Here is a 13,119-nt window from a genome sequence, read left to right as displayed (position 1 = left end):
TCACATTGCCTACGACCATACCACGTTGAATACACCCCATCTCGTCTGATCTGGGATGTTAAGCAACGTCGGGCCCGGTTAGTACTTGGATGGATGACCGCCTGGGAATACCGGGTGTCGTAGGCATTTTATAAGTTTTTTGGCATATTAGAAAGTACTTTATGCATAAGTCATTTTTATCGAAATTTTTGAAAATTAATATATTTAGATATAATTGCCAAGCGACGCAAGTCATATATTTTATTTTAAATATACATGGTTAATGTTAAATATGTTGGCTCATCACATCACATTGTCTACGACCATATCACGTTGCATACACCCCATCTCGTCCGATCTGGGAAGTTAAGCAACGTCGGGCCCGGTTAGTACTTGGATGGGTGACCGCCTGGGAATACCGGGTGTCGTAGATTTTATTTTAAATATACCTGGGTAATGTTAAATGTGTTGGCTCACCACATCACATTGCCTACGACCATACCACGTTAAATACACCCCAACTCGTCTGATCTGGGAAGTTAAGCAACGTCGGGCCCGGTTAGTACTTGGATGGGTGAGCGCCTGGGAATACCGGGTGTCGTAGGCATTTTACAAGTTTTTTAGCATATTAGAAAGTACTTTATGTAGAAGTCATTTTTTATCAAAATTTTTGAAAATTAATGTATTTGATATAATTGCTAGGCGACGCAAGTCATTTATTTTATTTTAAATATACACGGTTAATGATAAATGTGTTGGCTCACCACATCACATTGCCTACGACCATACCACGTTGAATACACCCCATTTCGTCTGATCTGGGATGTTAAGCAACGTCGGGCCCGGTTAGTACTTGGATGGATGACCGCCTGGGAATACCGGGTGTCGTAGGCATTTTATAAGTTTTTTGGCATATTAGAAAGTACTTTATGCATAAGTCATTTTTATCGAAATTTTTGAAAATTAATATATTTAGATATAATTGCCAAGCGACGCAAGTCATATATTTTATTTTAAATATACATGGTTAATGTTAAATATGTTGGCTCATCACATCACATTGCCTACGACTATACCACGTTGAATACACCCCATCTCGTCCGATCTGGGAAGTTAAACAACGTCGGGCCCGGTTAGTACTTGGATGGGTGACCGCCTGGGAATACCGGGTGTCGTAGGCATTTTATAAGTTTTATAGAATATTAGAAAGTACTTTATGTAGAAGTCATTTTTTATCAAAATTTTTGAAAACTAATATATTTGATATAATTGCTAAGCGACGCAAGTCATTTATTTTATTTTAAATATACACATTTAATGATAAATATGTTGGCTCACCACATCACATTGCCTACGAACATACCACGTTGAGTACACCCCATCTCGTCCGATCTGGGAAGTTAAGCAACGTCGGGCCCGGTTAGTACTTGGATGGGTGACCGCCTGGGAATACCGGGTGTCGTAGGCGTTTTATAAGTTTTTTAGCATATTAAAAAGTACTTTATGTAAAAGTCATTTTTTATCAAAATTTTTTAAAATTAATACATTTGATATAATTGCTAAGCGACACAAGTCATTTATTTTATTTTAAATATACACGGTTAATAATAAATGAGTTGGCTCACCAAATCACATTGCCTACGACCATACCACGTTGAGTACACCCCATCTCGTCCGATCTGGGAAGTTAAGCAACGTCGGGCCCGGTTAGTACTTGGATGGGTGACCGCCTGGGAATACCGGGTGTCGTAGATTTTATTTTAAATATACCTGGGTAATGTTAAATGTGTTGGCTCACCACATCACATTGCCTACGACCATACCACGTTAAATACACCCCATCTCGTCTGATCTGGGAAGTTAAGCAACGTCGGGCCCGGTTAGTTCTTGGATGGGTGACCGCCTGGGAATACCGGGTGTCGTAGGCATTTTATAAGTTTTTTAGCATATTACAAAGTACTTTATGTATAAGTCATTTTTATCGAAATTTTTGAAAATGAATATATTTAGATATAATTGCCAAGCGACGCAAGACATATATTTTTTTTTAAATATACATGGTTAATGTTAAATATGTTGGCTCACCACATCACATTGCCTACGACTATACCACGTTGAATACACCCCATCTCGTCCGATCTGGGAAGTTAAGCAACGTCGGGCCCGGTTAGTACTTGGATGGGTTACCGCCTGGGAATACCGGGTGTCGTAGATTTTATTTTAAATATACCTGGGTAATGTTAAATGTGTTGGCTCACCACATCACATTGCCTACGACCATACCACGTTGAATACACCCCATCTCGTCTGATCTGGGATGTTAAGCAACGTCGGGCCCGGTTAGTACTTGGATGGGTGACCGCCTGGGAATACAGGGTGTCGTAGGCATTTTATAAGTTTTTTAGCATATTAGAAAGTACCTTATGTATAAGTCATTTTTATCGAAATTTTTGAAAATTAATATATTTGATATAATTGCTAAGCGACACAAGTCATTTATTTTATTTTAAATATACACGGTTAATAATAAATGTGTTGGCTCACCAAATCACATTGCCTACGACCATACCACGTTGAGTACACCCCATCTCGTCCGATCTGGGAAGTTAAGCAACGTCGGGCCCGGTTAGTACTTGGATGGGTGACCGCCTGGGAATACCGGGTGTCGTAGGCGTTTTATAAGTTTTTTAGCATATTAAAAAGTACTTTATGTAAAAGTCATTTTTTATCAAAATTTTTAAAAATTAATGCATTTGATATAATTGCTAAGCGACACAAGTCATTTATTTTATTTTAAATATACACGGTTAATAATAAATGTGTTGGCTCACCAAATCACATTGCCTACGACCATACCACCTTGAGTACACCCCATCTCGTCCGATCTGGGAAGTTAAGCAACGTCGGGCCCGGTTAGTACTTGGATGGGTGACCGCCTGGGAATACCGGGTGTCGTAGGTAATTTATAAGTTTTTTAGCATATTAGAAAGTACTTTATGTAGAAGTCATTTTTAATCAAAATTTTTGAAAACTAATATATTTGATATAATTGCTAAGCGACGCAAGTCATTTATTTTATTTTAAATATACACGGGTAATGATAAATGTGTTGGCACATCACATTGCCGACGACCACACCACCTTGAGTACACCCCATCTCGTCCGATCTGGGAAGTTAAGCAACGTCGGGCCCGGTTAGTACTTGGATGGGTGACCGCCTGGGAATACCGGGTGTCGTAGGCATTTTATAAGTTTTTTAGCATATTAGAAAGTACTTTATGTAGAAGTCATTTTTTATCAAAATTTTTGAAAATTAATATATTTGATATAATTGCTAGGCGACGCAAGTCATTTATTTTATTTTAAATATACACGGTTAATGTTAAATATGTTGGCTCACCACATCACATTGCCTACGACTATACCACGTTGAGTACACCCCATCTCGTCCGATCTGGGAAGTTAAGCAACGTCGGGCCCGGTTAGTACTTGGATGGGTGACCGCCTGGGAATACCGGGTGTCGTAGATTTTATTTTAAATATACCTGGGTAATGTTAAATGTGTTGGCTCACCACATCACATTGCCTACGACCATACCACGTTGAATACACCCCATCTCGTCTGATCTGGGATGTTAAGCAACGTCGGGCCCGGTTAGTACTTGGATGGATGACCGCCTGGGAATACCGGGTGTCGTAGGCATTTTATAAGTTTTTTGGCATATTAGAAAGTACTTTATGCATAAGTCATTTTTATCGAAATTTTTGAAAATTAATATATTTAGATATAATTGCCAAGCGACGCAAGTCATATATTTTATTTTAAATATACATGGTTAATGTTAAATATGTTGGCTCATCACATCACATTGTCTACGACCATATCACGTTGCATACACCCCATCTCGTCCGATCTGGGAAGTTAAGCAACGTCGGGCCCGGTTAGTACTTGGATGGGTGACCGCCTGGGAATACCGGGTGTCGTAGATTTTATTTTAAATATACCTGGGTAATGTTAAATGTGTTGGCTCACCACATCACATTGCCTACGACCATACCACGTTAAATACACCCCAACTCGTCTGATCTGGGAAGTTAAGCAACGTCGGGCCCGGTTAGTACTTGGATGGGTGAGCGCCTGGGAATACCGGGTGTCGTAGGCATTTTACAAGTTTTTTAGCATATTAGAAAGTACTTTATGTAGAAGTCATTTTTTATCAAAATTTTTGAAAATTAATGTATTTGATATAATTGCTAGGCGACGCAAGTCATTTATTTTATTTTAAATATACACGGTTAATGATAAATGTGTTGGCTCACCACATCACATTGCCTACGACCATACCACGTTGAATACACCCCATTTCGTCTGATCTGGGATGTTAAGCAACGTCGGGCCCGGTTAGTACTTGGATGGATGACCGCCTGGGAATACCGGGTGTCGTAGGCATTTTATAAGTTTTTTGGCATATTAGAAAGTACTTTATGCATAAGTCATTTTTATCGAAATTTTTGAAAATTAATATATTTAGATATAATTGCCAAGCGACGCAAGTCATATATTTTATTTTAAATATACATGGTTAATGTTAAATATGTTGGCTCATCACATCACATTGCCTACGACTATACCACGTTGAATACACCCCATCTCGTCCGATCTGGGAAGTTAAACAACGTCGGGCCCGGTTAGTACTTGGATGGGTGACCGCCTGGGAATACCGGGTGTCGTAGGCATTTTATAAGTTTTATAGAATATTAGAAAGTACTTTATGTAGAAGTCATTTTTTATCAAAATTTTTGAAAACTAATATATTTGATATAATTGCTAAGCGACGCAAGTCATTTATTTTATTTTAAATATACACATTTAATGATAAATGTGTTGGCTCACCACATCACATTGCCTACGAACATACCACGTTGAGTACACCCCATCTCGTCCGATCTGGGAAGTTAAGCAACGTCGGGCCCGGTTAGTACTTGGATGGGTGACCGCCTGGGAATACCGGGTGTCGTAGGCGTTTTATAAGTTTTTTAGCATATTAAAAAGTACTTTATGTAAAAGTCATTTTTTATCAAAATTTTTTAAAATTAATACATTTGATATAATTGCTAAGCGACACAAGTCATTTATTTTATTTTAAATATACACGGTTAATAATAAATGAGTTGGCTCACCAAATCACATTGCCTACGACCATACCACGTTGAGTACACCCCATCTCGTCCGATCTGGGAAGTTAAGCAACGTCGGGCCCGGTTAGTACTTGGATGGGTGACCGCCTGGGAATACCGGGTGTCGTAGATTTTATTTTAAATATACCTGGGTAATGTTAAATGTGTTGGCTCAACACATCACATTGCCTACGACCATACCACGTTAAATACACCCCATCTCGTCTGATCTGGGAAGTTAAGCAACGTCGGGCCCGGTTAGTACTTGGATGGGTGACCGCCTGGGAATACCGGGTGTCGTAGGCATTTTATAAGTTTTTTAGCATATTACAAAGTACTTTATGTATAAGTCATTTTTATCGAAATTTTTGAAAATGAATATATTTAGATATAATTGCCAAGCGACGCAAGACATATATTTTTTTTTAAATATACATGGTTAATGTTAAATATGTTGGCTCACCACATCACATTGCCTACGACTATACCACGTTGAATACACCCCATCTCGTCCGATCTGGGAAGTTAAGCAACGTCGGGCCCGGTTAGTACTTGGATGGGTTACCGCCTGGGAATACCGGGTGTCGTAGATTTTATTTTAAATATACCTGGGTAATGTTAAATGTGTTGGCTCACCACATCACATTGCCTACGACCATACCACGTTGAATACACCCCATCTCGTCTGATCTGGGATGTTAAGCAACGTCGGGCCCGGTTAGTACTTGGATGGGTGACCGCCTGGGAATACAGGGTGTCGTAGGCATTTTATAAGTTTTTTAGCATATTAGAAAGTACCTTATGTATAAGTCATTTTTATCGAAATTTTTGAAAATTAATATATTTGATATAATTGCTAAGCGACACAAGTCATTTATTTTATTTTAAATATACACGGTTAATAATAAATGTGTTGGCTCACCAAATCACATTGCCTACGACCATACCACGTTGAGTACACCCCATCTCGTCCGATCTGGGAAGTTAAGCAACGTCGGGCCCGGTTAGTACTTGGATGGGTGACCGCCTGGGAATACCGGGTGTCGTAGGCGTTTTATAAGTTTTTTAGCATATTAAAAAGTACTTTATGTAAAAGTCATTTTTTATCAAAATTTTTAAAAATTAATGCATTTGATATAATTGCTAAGCGACACAAGTCATTTATTTTATTTTAAATATACACGGTTAATAATAAATGTGTTGGCTCACCAAATCACATTGCCTACGACCATACCACCTTGAGTACACCCCATCTCGTCCGATCTGGGAAGTTAAGCAACGTCGGGCCCGGTTAGTACTTGGATGGGTGACCGCCTGGGAATACCGGGTGTCGTAGGCAATTTATAAGTTTTTTAGCATATTAGAAAGTACTTTATGTAGAAGTCATTTTTAATCAAAATTTTTGAAAACTAATATATTTGATATAATTGCTAAGCGACGCAAGTCATTTATTTTATTTTAAATATACACGGGTAATGATAAATGTGTTGGCACATCACATTGCCGACGACCACACCACCTTGAGTACACCCCATCTCGTCCGATCTGGGAAGTTAAGCAACGTCGGGCCCGGTTAGTACTTGGATGGGTGACCGCCTGGGAATACCGGGTGTCGTAGGCATTTTATAAGTTTTTTAGCATATTAGAAAGTACTTTATGTAGAAGTCATTTTTTATCAAAATTTTTGAAAATTAATATATTTGATATAATTGCTAGGCGACGCAAGTCATTTATTTTATTTTAAATATACACGGGTAATGATAAATGTGTTGGCACATCACATTGCCTACGACCACACCACCTTGAGTACACCCCATCTCGTCCGATCTGGGAAGTTAAGCAATGTCGGGCCCGGTTAGTACTTGGATGGGTGACCGCCTGGGAATACCGGGTGTCGTAGGCATTTTATAAGTTTTTTAGCATATTAGAAAGTACCTTATGTATAAGTCATTTTTATCGAAATTTTTGAAAATTAATATATTTGATATAATTGCTAAGCGACACAAGTCATTTATTTTATTTTAAATATACACGGTTAATAATAAATGTGTTGGCTCACCAAATCACAATGCCTACGACCATACCACGTTGAGTACACCCCATCTCGTCCGATCTGGGAAGTTAAGCAACGTCGGGCCCGGTTAGTACTTGGATGGGTGACCGCCTGGGAATACCGGGTGTCGTAGGCGTTTTATAAGTTTTTTAGCATATTAAAAAGTACTTTATGTAGAAGTCATTTTTTATCAAAATTTTTGAAAATTAATATATTTGATATAACTGCTAAGCGACGCAAGTCATTTATTTTATTTTAAATATACACGGTTAATGATAAATGTGTTGGCTCACCAAATCACATTGCCTACGACCATACCACGTTGAGTACACCCCATCTCGTCCGATCTGGGAAGTTAAGCAACGTCGGGCCCGGTTAGTACTTGGATGGGTGACCGCCTGGGAATACCGGGTGTCGTAGGCATTTTATAAGTTTTTTAGCATATTAGAAAGTACTTTATGTAGAAGTCATTTTTTATCAAAATTTTTGAAAATTAATATATTTGATATAATTGCTAGGCGACGCAAGTCATTTATTTTATTTTAAATATACACGGGTAATGATAAATGTGTTGGCACATCACATTGCCTACGACCACACCACCTTGAGTACACCCCATCTCGTCCGATCTGGGAAGTTAAGCAATGTCGGGCCCGGTTAGTACTTGGATGGGTGACCGCCTGGGAATACCGGGTGTCGTAGGCATTTTATAAGTTTTTTAGCATATTAGAAAGTACCTTATGTATAAGTCATTTTTATCGAAATTTTTGAAAATTAATATATTTGATATAATTGCTAAGCGACACAAGTCATTTATTTTATTTTAAATATACACGGTTAATAATAAATGTGTTGGCTCACCAAATCACAATGCCTACGACCATACCACGTTGAGTACACCCCATCTCGTCCGATCTGGGAAGTTAAGCAACGTCGGGCCCGGTTAGTACTTGGATGGGTGACCGCCTGGGAATACCGGGTGTCGTAGGCGTTTTATAAGTTTTTTAGCATATTAAAAAGTACTTTATGTAGAAGTCATTTTTTATCAAAATTTTTGAAAATTAATATATTTGATATAACTGCTAAGCGACGCAAGTCATTTATTTTATTTTAAATATACACGGTTAATGATAAATGTGTTGGCTCACCAAATCACATTGCCTACGACCATACCACGTTGAGTACACCCCATCTCGTCCGATCTGGGAAGTTAAGCAACGTCGAGCCCGGTTAGTACTTGGATGGGTGACCGCCTGGGAATACCGGGTGTCGTAGGCATTTTATAAGTTTTATAGAATATTAGAAAGTACTTTATGTAGAAGTCATTTTTTATCAAAATTTTTGAAAACTAATATATTTGATATAATTGCTAAGCGACGCAAGTCATTTATTTTATTTTAAATATACACATTTAATGATAAATGTGTTGGCTCACCACATCACATTGCCTACGAACATACCACGTTGAGTACACCCCATCTCGTCCGATCTGGGAAGTTAAGCAACGTCGGGCCCGGTTAGTACTTGGATGGGTGACCGCCTGGGAATACCGGGTGTCGTAGGCGTTTTATAAGTTTTTTAGCATATTAAAAAGTACTTTATGTAAAAGTCATTTTTTATCAAAATTTTTTAAAATTAATACATTTGATATAATTGCTAAGCGACACAAGTCATTTATTTTATTTTAAATATACACGGTTAATGTTAAATATGTTGGCTCACCACATCACATTGCCTACGACTATACCACGTTGAGTACACCCCATCTCGTCCGATCTGGGAAGTTAAGCAACGTCGGGCACGGTTAGTACTTGGATGGGTGACCGCCTGGGAATACCGGGTGTCGTAGATTTTATTTTAAATATACCTGGGTAATGTTAAATGTGTTGGCTCACCACATCACATTGCCTACGACCATACCACGTTGAATACACCCCATCTCGTCTGATCTGGGATGTTAAGCAACGTCGGGCCCGGTTAGTACTTGGATGGATGACCGCCTGGGAATACCGGGTGTCGTAGGCATTTTATAAGTTTTTTGGCATATTAGAAAGTACTTTATGCATAAGTCATTTTTATCGAAATTTTTGAAAATTAATATATTTAGATATAATTGCCAAGCGACGCAAGTCATATATTTTATTTTAAATATACATGGTTAATGTTAAATATGTTGGCTCATCACATCACATTGTCTACGACCATATCACGTTGCATACACCCCATCTCGTCCGATCTGGGAAGTTAAGCAACGTCGGGCCCGGTTAGTACTTGGATGGGTGACCGCCTGGGAATACCGGGTGTCGTAGATTTTATTTTAAATATACCTGGGTAATGTTAAATGTGTTGGCTCACCACATCACATTGCCTACGACCATACCACGTTAAATACACCCCAACTCGTCTGATCTGGGAAGTTAAGCAACGTCGGGCCCGGTTAGTACTTGGATGGGTGAGCGCCTGGGAATACCGGGTGTCGTAGGCATTTTACAAGTTTTTTAGCATATTAGAAAGTACTTTATGTAGAAGTCATTTTTTATCAAAATTTTTGAAAATTAATGTATTTGATATAATTGCTAGGCGACGCAAGTCATTTATTTTATTTTAAATATACACGGTTAATGATAAATGTGTTGGCTCACCACATCACATTGCCTACGACCATACCACGTTAAGTACACCCCATCTCGTCCGATCTGGGAAGTTAAGCAACGTCGGGCCCGGTTAGTACTTGGATGGGTGACCGCCTGGGAATACCGGGTGTCGTAGGCGTTTTATAAGTTTTTTAGCATATTAAAAAGTACCTCATGTAGAAGTCATTTTTTATCAAAATTTTTGAAAATTAATATATTTGATATAACTGCTAAGCGACGCAAGTCAATTATTTTATTTTAAATATACACGGTTAATGATAAATGTGTTGGCTCACCACATCACATTGCCTACGACTATACCACGTTGAATACACCCCATCTCGTCCGATCTGGGAAGTTAAGCAACGTCGGGCCCGGTTAGTACTTGGATGGGTGACCGCCTGGGAATACCGGGTGTCGTAGATTTTATTTTAAATATACCTGGGTAATGTTAAATGTGTTGGCTCACCACATCACATTGCCTACGACCATACCACGTTGAATACACCCCATCTCGTCCGATCTGGGAAGTTAAGCAACGTCGGGCCCGGTTAGTACTTGGATGGGTGACCGCCTGGGAATACCGGGTGTCGTAGGCATTTTATAAGTTTTTTAGCATATTAGAAAGTACTTTATGTAGAAGTCATTTTTTATCAAAATTTTTGAAAATTAATATATTTGATATAATTGCTAGGCGACGCAAGTCATTTATTTTATTTTAAATATACACGGGTAATGATAAATGTGTTGGCACATCACATTGCCTACGACCACACCACCTTGAGTACACCCCATCTCGTCCGATCTGGGAAGTTAAGCAATGTCGGGCCCGGTTAGTACTTGGATGGGTGACCGCCTGGGAATACCGGGTGTCGTAGGCATTTTATAAGTTTTTTAGCATATTAGAAAGTACCTTATGTATAAGTCATTTTTATCGAAATTTTTGAAAATTAATATATTTGATATAATTGCTAAGCGACACAAGTCATTTATTTTATTTTAAATATACACGGTTAATAATAAATGTGTTGGCTCACCAAATCACAATGCCTACGACCATACCACGTTGAGTACACCCCATCTCGTCCGATCTGGGAAGTTAAGCAACGTCGGGCCCGGTTAGTACTTGGATGGGTGACCGCCTGGGAATACCGGGTGTCGTAGGCGTTTTATAAGTTTTTTAGCATATTAAAAAGTACTTTATGTAGAAGTCATTTTTTATCAAAATTTTTGAAAATTAATATATTTGATATAACTGCTAAGCGACGCAAGTCATTTATTTTATTTTAAATATACACGGTTAATGATAAATGTGTTGGCTCACCAAATCACATTGCCTACGACCATACCACGTTGAGTACACCCCATCTCGTCCGATCTGGGAAGTTAAGCAACGTCGAGCCCGGTTAGTACTTGGATGGGTGACCGCCTGGGAATACCGGGTGTCGTAGGCATTTTATAAGTTTTATAGAATATTAGAAAGTACTTTATGTAGAAGTCATTTTTTATCAAAATTTTTGAAAACTAATATATTTGATATAATTGCTAAGCGACGCAAGTCATTTATTTTATTTTAAATATACACATTTAATGATAAATGTGTTGGCTCACCACATCACATTGCCTACGAACATACCACGTTGAGTACACCCCATCTCGTCCGATCTGGGAAGTTAAGCAACGTCGGGCCCGGTTAGTACTTGGATGGGTGACCGCCTGGGAATACCGGGTGTCGTAGGCGTTTTATAAGTTTTTTAGCATATTAAAAAGTACTTTATGTAAAAGTCATTTTTTATCAAAATTTTTTAAAATTAATACATTTGATATAATTGCTAAGCGACACAAGTCATTTATTTTATTTTAAATATACACGGTTAATGTTAAATATGTTGGCTCACCACATCACATTGCCTACGACTATACCACGTTGAGTACACCCCATCTCGTCCGATCTGGGAAGTTAAGCAACGTCGGGCACGGTTAGTACTTGGATGGGTGACCGCCTGGGAATACCGGGTGTCGTAGATTTTATTTTAAATATACCTGGGTAATGTTAAATGTGTTGGCTCACCACATCACATTGCCTACGACCATACCACGTTGAATACACCCCATCTCGTCTGATCTGGGATGTTAAGCAACGTCGGGCCCGGTTAGTACTTGGATGGATGACCGCCTGGGAATACCGGGTGTCGTAGGCATTTTATAAGTTTTTTGGCATATTAGAAAGTACTTTATGCATAAGTCATTTTTATCGAAATTTTTGAAAATTAATATATTTAGATATAATTGCCAAGCGACGCAAGTCATATATTTTATTTTAAATATACATGGTTAATGTTAAATATGTTGGCTCATCACATCACATTGTCTACGACCATATCACGTTGCATACACCCCATCTCGTCCGATCTGGGAAGTTAAGCAACGTCGGGCCCGGTTAGTACTTGGATGGGTGACCGCCTGGGAATACCGGGTGTCGTAGATTTTATTTTAAATATACCTGGGTAATGTTAAATGTGTTGGCTCACCACATCACATTGCCTACGACCATACCACGTTAAATACACCCCAACTCGTCTGATCTGGGAAGTTAAGCAACGTCGGGCCCGGTTAGTACTTGGATGGGTGAGCGCCTGGGAATACCGGGTGTCGTAGGCATTTTACAAGTTTTTTAGCATATTAGAAAGTACTTTATGTAGAAGTCATTTTTTATCAAAATTTTTGAAAATTAATGTATTTGATATAATTGCTAGGCGACGCAAGTCATTTATTTTATTTTAAATATACACGGTTAATGATAAATGTGTTGGCTCACCACATCACATTGCCTACGACCATACCACGTTAAGTACACCCCATCTCGTCCGATCTGGGAAGTTAAGCAACGTCGGGCCCGGTTAGTACTTGGATGGGTGACCGCCTGGGAATACCGGGTGTCGTAGGCGTTTTATAAGTTTTTTAGCATATTAAAAAGTACCTTATGTAGAAGTCATTTTTTATCAAAATTTTTGAAAATTAATATATTTGATATAACTGCTAAGCGACGCAAGTCAATTATTTTATTTTAAATATACACGGTTAATGATAAATGTGTTGGCTCACCACATCACATTGCCTACGACTATACCACGTTGAATACACCCCATCTCGTCCGATCTGGGAAGTTAAGCAACGTCGGGCCCGGTTAGTACTTGGATGGGTGACCGCCTGGGAATACCGGGTGTCGTAGATTTTATTTTAAATATACCTGGGTAATGTTAAATGTGTTGGCTC

At 38.8% G+C, this 13,119-nt stretch overlaps 51 non-coding genes across 51 annotated transcripts; all 51 read left to right on the top strand.

Annotated features, from left to right (window-relative positions):
* The first annotated feature begins 7 nt into the window (after positions 1 to 7).
* On the top strand, positions 8 to 126 carry LOC145756674 (5S ribosomal RNA). The gene has a single exon (XR_014284780.1). It is a non-coding gene; the product is annotated as a 5S ribosomal RNA (ribosomal RNA).
* Positions 127 to 294: 168 nt separating this feature from the next.
* LOC145756497 (5S ribosomal RNA) lies at positions 295 to 413 on the top strand. The gene has a single exon (XR_014284612.1). It is a non-coding gene; the product is annotated as a 5S ribosomal RNA (ribosomal RNA).
* Positions 414 to 467: 54 nt separating this feature from the next.
* On the top strand, positions 468 to 586 carry LOC145757101 (5S ribosomal RNA). Its single transcript, XR_014285185.1, has one exon. It is a non-coding gene; the product is annotated as a 5S ribosomal RNA (ribosomal RNA).
* Positions 587 to 754: 168 nt separating this feature from the next.
* Positions 755 to 873, top strand: LOC145756954 (5S ribosomal RNA). The gene has a single exon (XR_014285048.1). It is a non-coding gene; the product is annotated as a 5S ribosomal RNA (ribosomal RNA).
* Positions 874 to 1,041: 168 nt separating this feature from the next.
* Positions 1,042 to 1,160, top strand: LOC145756204 (5S ribosomal RNA). Its single transcript, XR_014284336.1, has one exon. It is a non-coding gene; the product is annotated as a 5S ribosomal RNA (ribosomal RNA).
* A 168-nt stretch (positions 1,161 to 1,328) lies between these two features.
* On the top strand, positions 1,329 to 1,447 carry LOC145756699 (5S ribosomal RNA). Its single transcript, XR_014284804.1, has one exon. It is a non-coding gene; the product is annotated as a 5S ribosomal RNA (ribosomal RNA).
* Positions 1,448 to 1,615: 168 nt separating this feature from the next.
* Positions 1,616 to 1,734, top strand: LOC145756574 (5S ribosomal RNA). The gene has a single exon (XR_014284685.1). It is a non-coding gene; the product is annotated as a 5S ribosomal RNA (ribosomal RNA).
* A 54-nt stretch (positions 1,735 to 1,788) lies between these two features.
* LOC145756882 (5S ribosomal RNA) lies at positions 1,789 to 1,907 on the top strand. Its single transcript, XR_014284980.1, has one exon. It is a non-coding gene; the product is annotated as a 5S ribosomal RNA (ribosomal RNA).
* Positions 1,908 to 2,075: 168 nt separating this feature from the next.
* LOC145756837 (5S ribosomal RNA) lies at positions 2,076 to 2,194 on the top strand. The gene has a single exon (XR_014284936.1). It is a non-coding gene; the product is annotated as a 5S ribosomal RNA (ribosomal RNA).
* A 54-nt stretch (positions 2,195 to 2,248) lies between these two features.
* LOC145756918 (5S ribosomal RNA) lies at positions 2,249 to 2,367 on the top strand. Its single transcript, XR_014285014.1, has one exon. It is a non-coding gene; the product is annotated as a 5S ribosomal RNA (ribosomal RNA).
* Positions 2,368 to 2,534: 167 nt separating this feature from the next.
* On the top strand, positions 2,535 to 2,653 carry LOC145758520 (5S ribosomal RNA). The gene has a single exon (XR_014286476.1). It is a non-coding gene; the product is annotated as a 5S ribosomal RNA (ribosomal RNA).
* A 168-nt stretch (positions 2,654 to 2,821) lies between these two features.
* LOC145756847 (5S ribosomal RNA) lies at positions 2,822 to 2,940 on the top strand. The gene has a single exon (XR_014284945.1). It is a non-coding gene; the product is annotated as a 5S ribosomal RNA (ribosomal RNA).
* A 163-nt stretch (positions 2,941 to 3,103) lies between these two features.
* LOC145757072 (5S ribosomal RNA) lies at positions 3,104 to 3,222 on the top strand. Its single transcript, XR_014285157.1, has one exon. It is a non-coding gene; the product is annotated as a 5S ribosomal RNA (ribosomal RNA).
* Positions 3,223 to 3,390: 168 nt separating this feature from the next.
* On the top strand, positions 3,391 to 3,509 carry LOC145756853 (5S ribosomal RNA). Its single transcript, XR_014284951.1, has one exon. It is a non-coding gene; the product is annotated as a 5S ribosomal RNA (ribosomal RNA).
* Positions 3,510 to 3,563: 54 nt separating this feature from the next.
* Positions 3,564 to 3,682, top strand: LOC145756673 (5S ribosomal RNA). The gene has a single exon (XR_014284779.1). It is a non-coding gene; the product is annotated as a 5S ribosomal RNA (ribosomal RNA).
* Positions 3,683 to 3,850: 168 nt separating this feature from the next.
* On the top strand, positions 3,851 to 3,969 carry LOC145756495 (5S ribosomal RNA). Its single transcript, XR_014284611.1, has one exon. It is a non-coding gene; the product is annotated as a 5S ribosomal RNA (ribosomal RNA).
* Positions 3,970 to 4,023: 54 nt separating this feature from the next.
* On the top strand, positions 4,024 to 4,142 carry LOC145757100 (5S ribosomal RNA). The gene has a single exon (XR_014285184.1). It is a non-coding gene; the product is annotated as a 5S ribosomal RNA (ribosomal RNA).
* Positions 4,143 to 4,310: 168 nt separating this feature from the next.
* On the top strand, positions 4,311 to 4,429 carry LOC145756953 (5S ribosomal RNA). Its single transcript, XR_014285047.1, has one exon. It is a non-coding gene; the product is annotated as a 5S ribosomal RNA (ribosomal RNA).
* Positions 4,430 to 4,597: 168 nt separating this feature from the next.
* LOC145756203 (5S ribosomal RNA) lies at positions 4,598 to 4,716 on the top strand. The gene has a single exon (XR_014284335.1). It is a non-coding gene; the product is annotated as a 5S ribosomal RNA (ribosomal RNA).
* A 168-nt stretch (positions 4,717 to 4,884) lies between these two features.
* Positions 4,885 to 5,003, top strand: LOC145756698 (5S ribosomal RNA). The gene has a single exon (XR_014284803.1). It is a non-coding gene; the product is annotated as a 5S ribosomal RNA (ribosomal RNA).
* Positions 5,004 to 5,171: 168 nt separating this feature from the next.
* LOC145756573 (5S ribosomal RNA) lies at positions 5,172 to 5,290 on the top strand. Its single transcript, XR_014284684.1, has one exon. It is a non-coding gene; the product is annotated as a 5S ribosomal RNA (ribosomal RNA).
* Positions 5,291 to 5,344: 54 nt separating this feature from the next.
* On the top strand, positions 5,345 to 5,463 carry LOC145756369 (5S ribosomal RNA). Its single transcript, XR_014284493.1, has one exon. It is a non-coding gene; the product is annotated as a 5S ribosomal RNA (ribosomal RNA).
* Positions 5,464 to 5,631: 168 nt separating this feature from the next.
* Positions 5,632 to 5,750, top strand: LOC145756836 (5S ribosomal RNA). The gene has a single exon (XR_014284935.1). It is a non-coding gene; the product is annotated as a 5S ribosomal RNA (ribosomal RNA).
* A 54-nt stretch (positions 5,751 to 5,804) lies between these two features.
* Positions 5,805 to 5,923, top strand: LOC145756917 (5S ribosomal RNA). Its single transcript, XR_014285013.1, has one exon. It is a non-coding gene; the product is annotated as a 5S ribosomal RNA (ribosomal RNA).
* Positions 5,924 to 6,090: 167 nt separating this feature from the next.
* LOC145758518 (5S ribosomal RNA) lies at positions 6,091 to 6,209 on the top strand. The gene has a single exon (XR_014286474.1). It is a non-coding gene; the product is annotated as a 5S ribosomal RNA (ribosomal RNA).
* A 168-nt stretch (positions 6,210 to 6,377) lies between these two features.
* LOC145756538 (5S ribosomal RNA) lies at positions 6,378 to 6,496 on the top strand. Its single transcript, XR_014284651.1, has one exon. It is a non-coding gene; the product is annotated as a 5S ribosomal RNA (ribosomal RNA).
* Positions 6,497 to 6,659: 163 nt separating this feature from the next.
* LOC145757071 (5S ribosomal RNA) lies at positions 6,660 to 6,778 on the top strand. Its single transcript, XR_014285156.1, has one exon. It is a non-coding gene; the product is annotated as a 5S ribosomal RNA (ribosomal RNA).
* A 163-nt stretch (positions 6,779 to 6,941) lies between these two features.
* Positions 6,942 to 7,060, top strand: LOC145756864 (5S ribosomal RNA). The gene has a single exon (XR_014284962.1). It is a non-coding gene; the product is annotated as a 5S ribosomal RNA (ribosomal RNA).
* Positions 7,061 to 7,227: 167 nt separating this feature from the next.
* Positions 7,228 to 7,346, top strand: LOC145758517 (5S ribosomal RNA). Its single transcript, XR_014286473.1, has one exon. It is a non-coding gene; the product is annotated as a 5S ribosomal RNA (ribosomal RNA).
* A 168-nt stretch (positions 7,347 to 7,514) lies between these two features.
* Positions 7,515 to 7,633, top strand: LOC145758257 (5S ribosomal RNA). Its single transcript, XR_014286231.1, has one exon. It is a non-coding gene; the product is annotated as a 5S ribosomal RNA (ribosomal RNA).
* Positions 7,634 to 7,796: 163 nt separating this feature from the next.
* Positions 7,797 to 7,915, top strand: LOC145756862 (5S ribosomal RNA). Its single transcript, XR_014284960.1, has one exon. It is a non-coding gene; the product is annotated as a 5S ribosomal RNA (ribosomal RNA).
* Positions 7,916 to 8,082: 167 nt separating this feature from the next.
* Positions 8,083 to 8,201, top strand: LOC145758515 (5S ribosomal RNA). The gene has a single exon (XR_014286472.1). It is a non-coding gene; the product is annotated as a 5S ribosomal RNA (ribosomal RNA).
* A 168-nt stretch (positions 8,202 to 8,369) lies between these two features.
* On the top strand, positions 8,370 to 8,488 carry LOC145756660 (5S ribosomal RNA). The gene has a single exon (XR_014284767.1). It is a non-coding gene; the product is annotated as a 5S ribosomal RNA (ribosomal RNA).
* A 168-nt stretch (positions 8,489 to 8,656) lies between these two features.
* On the top strand, positions 8,657 to 8,775 carry LOC145756697 (5S ribosomal RNA). The gene has a single exon (XR_014284802.1). It is a non-coding gene; the product is annotated as a 5S ribosomal RNA (ribosomal RNA).
* Positions 8,776 to 8,943: 168 nt separating this feature from the next.
* Positions 8,944 to 9,062, top strand: LOC145757084 (5S ribosomal RNA). The gene has a single exon (XR_014285169.1). It is a non-coding gene; the product is annotated as a 5S ribosomal RNA (ribosomal RNA).
* A 54-nt stretch (positions 9,063 to 9,116) lies between these two features.
* LOC145756672 (5S ribosomal RNA) lies at positions 9,117 to 9,235 on the top strand. The gene has a single exon (XR_014284778.1). It is a non-coding gene; the product is annotated as a 5S ribosomal RNA (ribosomal RNA).
* A 168-nt stretch (positions 9,236 to 9,403) lies between these two features.
* Positions 9,404 to 9,522, top strand: LOC145756494 (5S ribosomal RNA). Its single transcript, XR_014284610.1, has one exon. It is a non-coding gene; the product is annotated as a 5S ribosomal RNA (ribosomal RNA).
* Positions 9,523 to 9,576: 54 nt separating this feature from the next.
* Positions 9,577 to 9,695, top strand: LOC145757098 (5S ribosomal RNA). Its single transcript, XR_014285182.1, has one exon. It is a non-coding gene; the product is annotated as a 5S ribosomal RNA (ribosomal RNA).
* A 168-nt stretch (positions 9,696 to 9,863) lies between these two features.
* LOC145756567 (5S ribosomal RNA) lies at positions 9,864 to 9,982 on the top strand. The gene has a single exon (XR_014284679.1). It is a non-coding gene; the product is annotated as a 5S ribosomal RNA (ribosomal RNA).
* A 168-nt stretch (positions 9,983 to 10,150) lies between these two features.
* Positions 10,151 to 10,269, top strand: LOC145756516 (5S ribosomal RNA). The gene has a single exon (XR_014284630.1). It is a non-coding gene; the product is annotated as a 5S ribosomal RNA (ribosomal RNA).
* Positions 10,270 to 10,323: 54 nt separating this feature from the next.
* LOC145758368 (5S ribosomal RNA) lies at positions 10,324 to 10,442 on the top strand. Its single transcript, XR_014286336.1, has one exon. It is a non-coding gene; the product is annotated as a 5S ribosomal RNA (ribosomal RNA).
* A 163-nt stretch (positions 10,443 to 10,605) lies between these two features.
* LOC145756861 (5S ribosomal RNA) lies at positions 10,606 to 10,724 on the top strand. Its single transcript, XR_014284959.1, has one exon. It is a non-coding gene; the product is annotated as a 5S ribosomal RNA (ribosomal RNA).
* A 167-nt stretch (positions 10,725 to 10,891) lies between these two features.
* LOC145758514 (5S ribosomal RNA) lies at positions 10,892 to 11,010 on the top strand. The gene has a single exon (XR_014286471.1). It is a non-coding gene; the product is annotated as a 5S ribosomal RNA (ribosomal RNA).
* Positions 11,011 to 11,178: 168 nt separating this feature from the next.
* LOC145756659 (5S ribosomal RNA) lies at positions 11,179 to 11,297 on the top strand. Its single transcript, XR_014284766.1, has one exon. It is a non-coding gene; the product is annotated as a 5S ribosomal RNA (ribosomal RNA).
* Positions 11,298 to 11,465: 168 nt separating this feature from the next.
* On the top strand, positions 11,466 to 11,584 carry LOC145756696 (5S ribosomal RNA). The gene has a single exon (XR_014284801.1). It is a non-coding gene; the product is annotated as a 5S ribosomal RNA (ribosomal RNA).
* Positions 11,585 to 11,752: 168 nt separating this feature from the next.
* LOC145757083 (5S ribosomal RNA) lies at positions 11,753 to 11,871 on the top strand. Its single transcript, XR_014285168.1, has one exon. It is a non-coding gene; the product is annotated as a 5S ribosomal RNA (ribosomal RNA).
* A 54-nt stretch (positions 11,872 to 11,925) lies between these two features.
* On the top strand, positions 11,926 to 12,044 carry LOC145756671 (5S ribosomal RNA). Its single transcript, XR_014284777.1, has one exon. It is a non-coding gene; the product is annotated as a 5S ribosomal RNA (ribosomal RNA).
* A 168-nt stretch (positions 12,045 to 12,212) lies between these two features.
* On the top strand, positions 12,213 to 12,331 carry LOC145756492 (5S ribosomal RNA). Its single transcript, XR_014284608.1, has one exon. It is a non-coding gene; the product is annotated as a 5S ribosomal RNA (ribosomal RNA).
* A 54-nt stretch (positions 12,332 to 12,385) lies between these two features.
* Positions 12,386 to 12,504, top strand: LOC145757097 (5S ribosomal RNA). Its single transcript, XR_014285181.1, has one exon. It is a non-coding gene; the product is annotated as a 5S ribosomal RNA (ribosomal RNA).
* Positions 12,505 to 12,672: 168 nt separating this feature from the next.
* Positions 12,673 to 12,791, top strand: LOC145756566 (5S ribosomal RNA). The gene has a single exon (XR_014284678.1). It is a non-coding gene; the product is annotated as a 5S ribosomal RNA (ribosomal RNA).
* Positions 12,792 to 12,959: 168 nt separating this feature from the next.
* On the top strand, positions 12,960 to 13,078 carry LOC145756515 (5S ribosomal RNA). The gene has a single exon (XR_014284629.1). It is a non-coding gene; the product is annotated as a 5S ribosomal RNA (ribosomal RNA).
* The last annotated feature ends 41 nt before the right edge of the window (positions 13,079 to 13,119 follow it).

Source organism: Corella eumyota, chromosome 6 (assembly GCF_963082875.1).
Source record: "Corella eumyota chromosome 6, kaCorEumy4.1, whole genome shotgun sequence".
Lineage (NCBI taxonomy): Eukaryota > Metazoa > Chordata > Ascidiacea > Phlebobranchia > Corellidae > Corella > Corella eumyota.
This window is presented reverse-complemented; position numbering and strand designations above follow the sequence as displayed.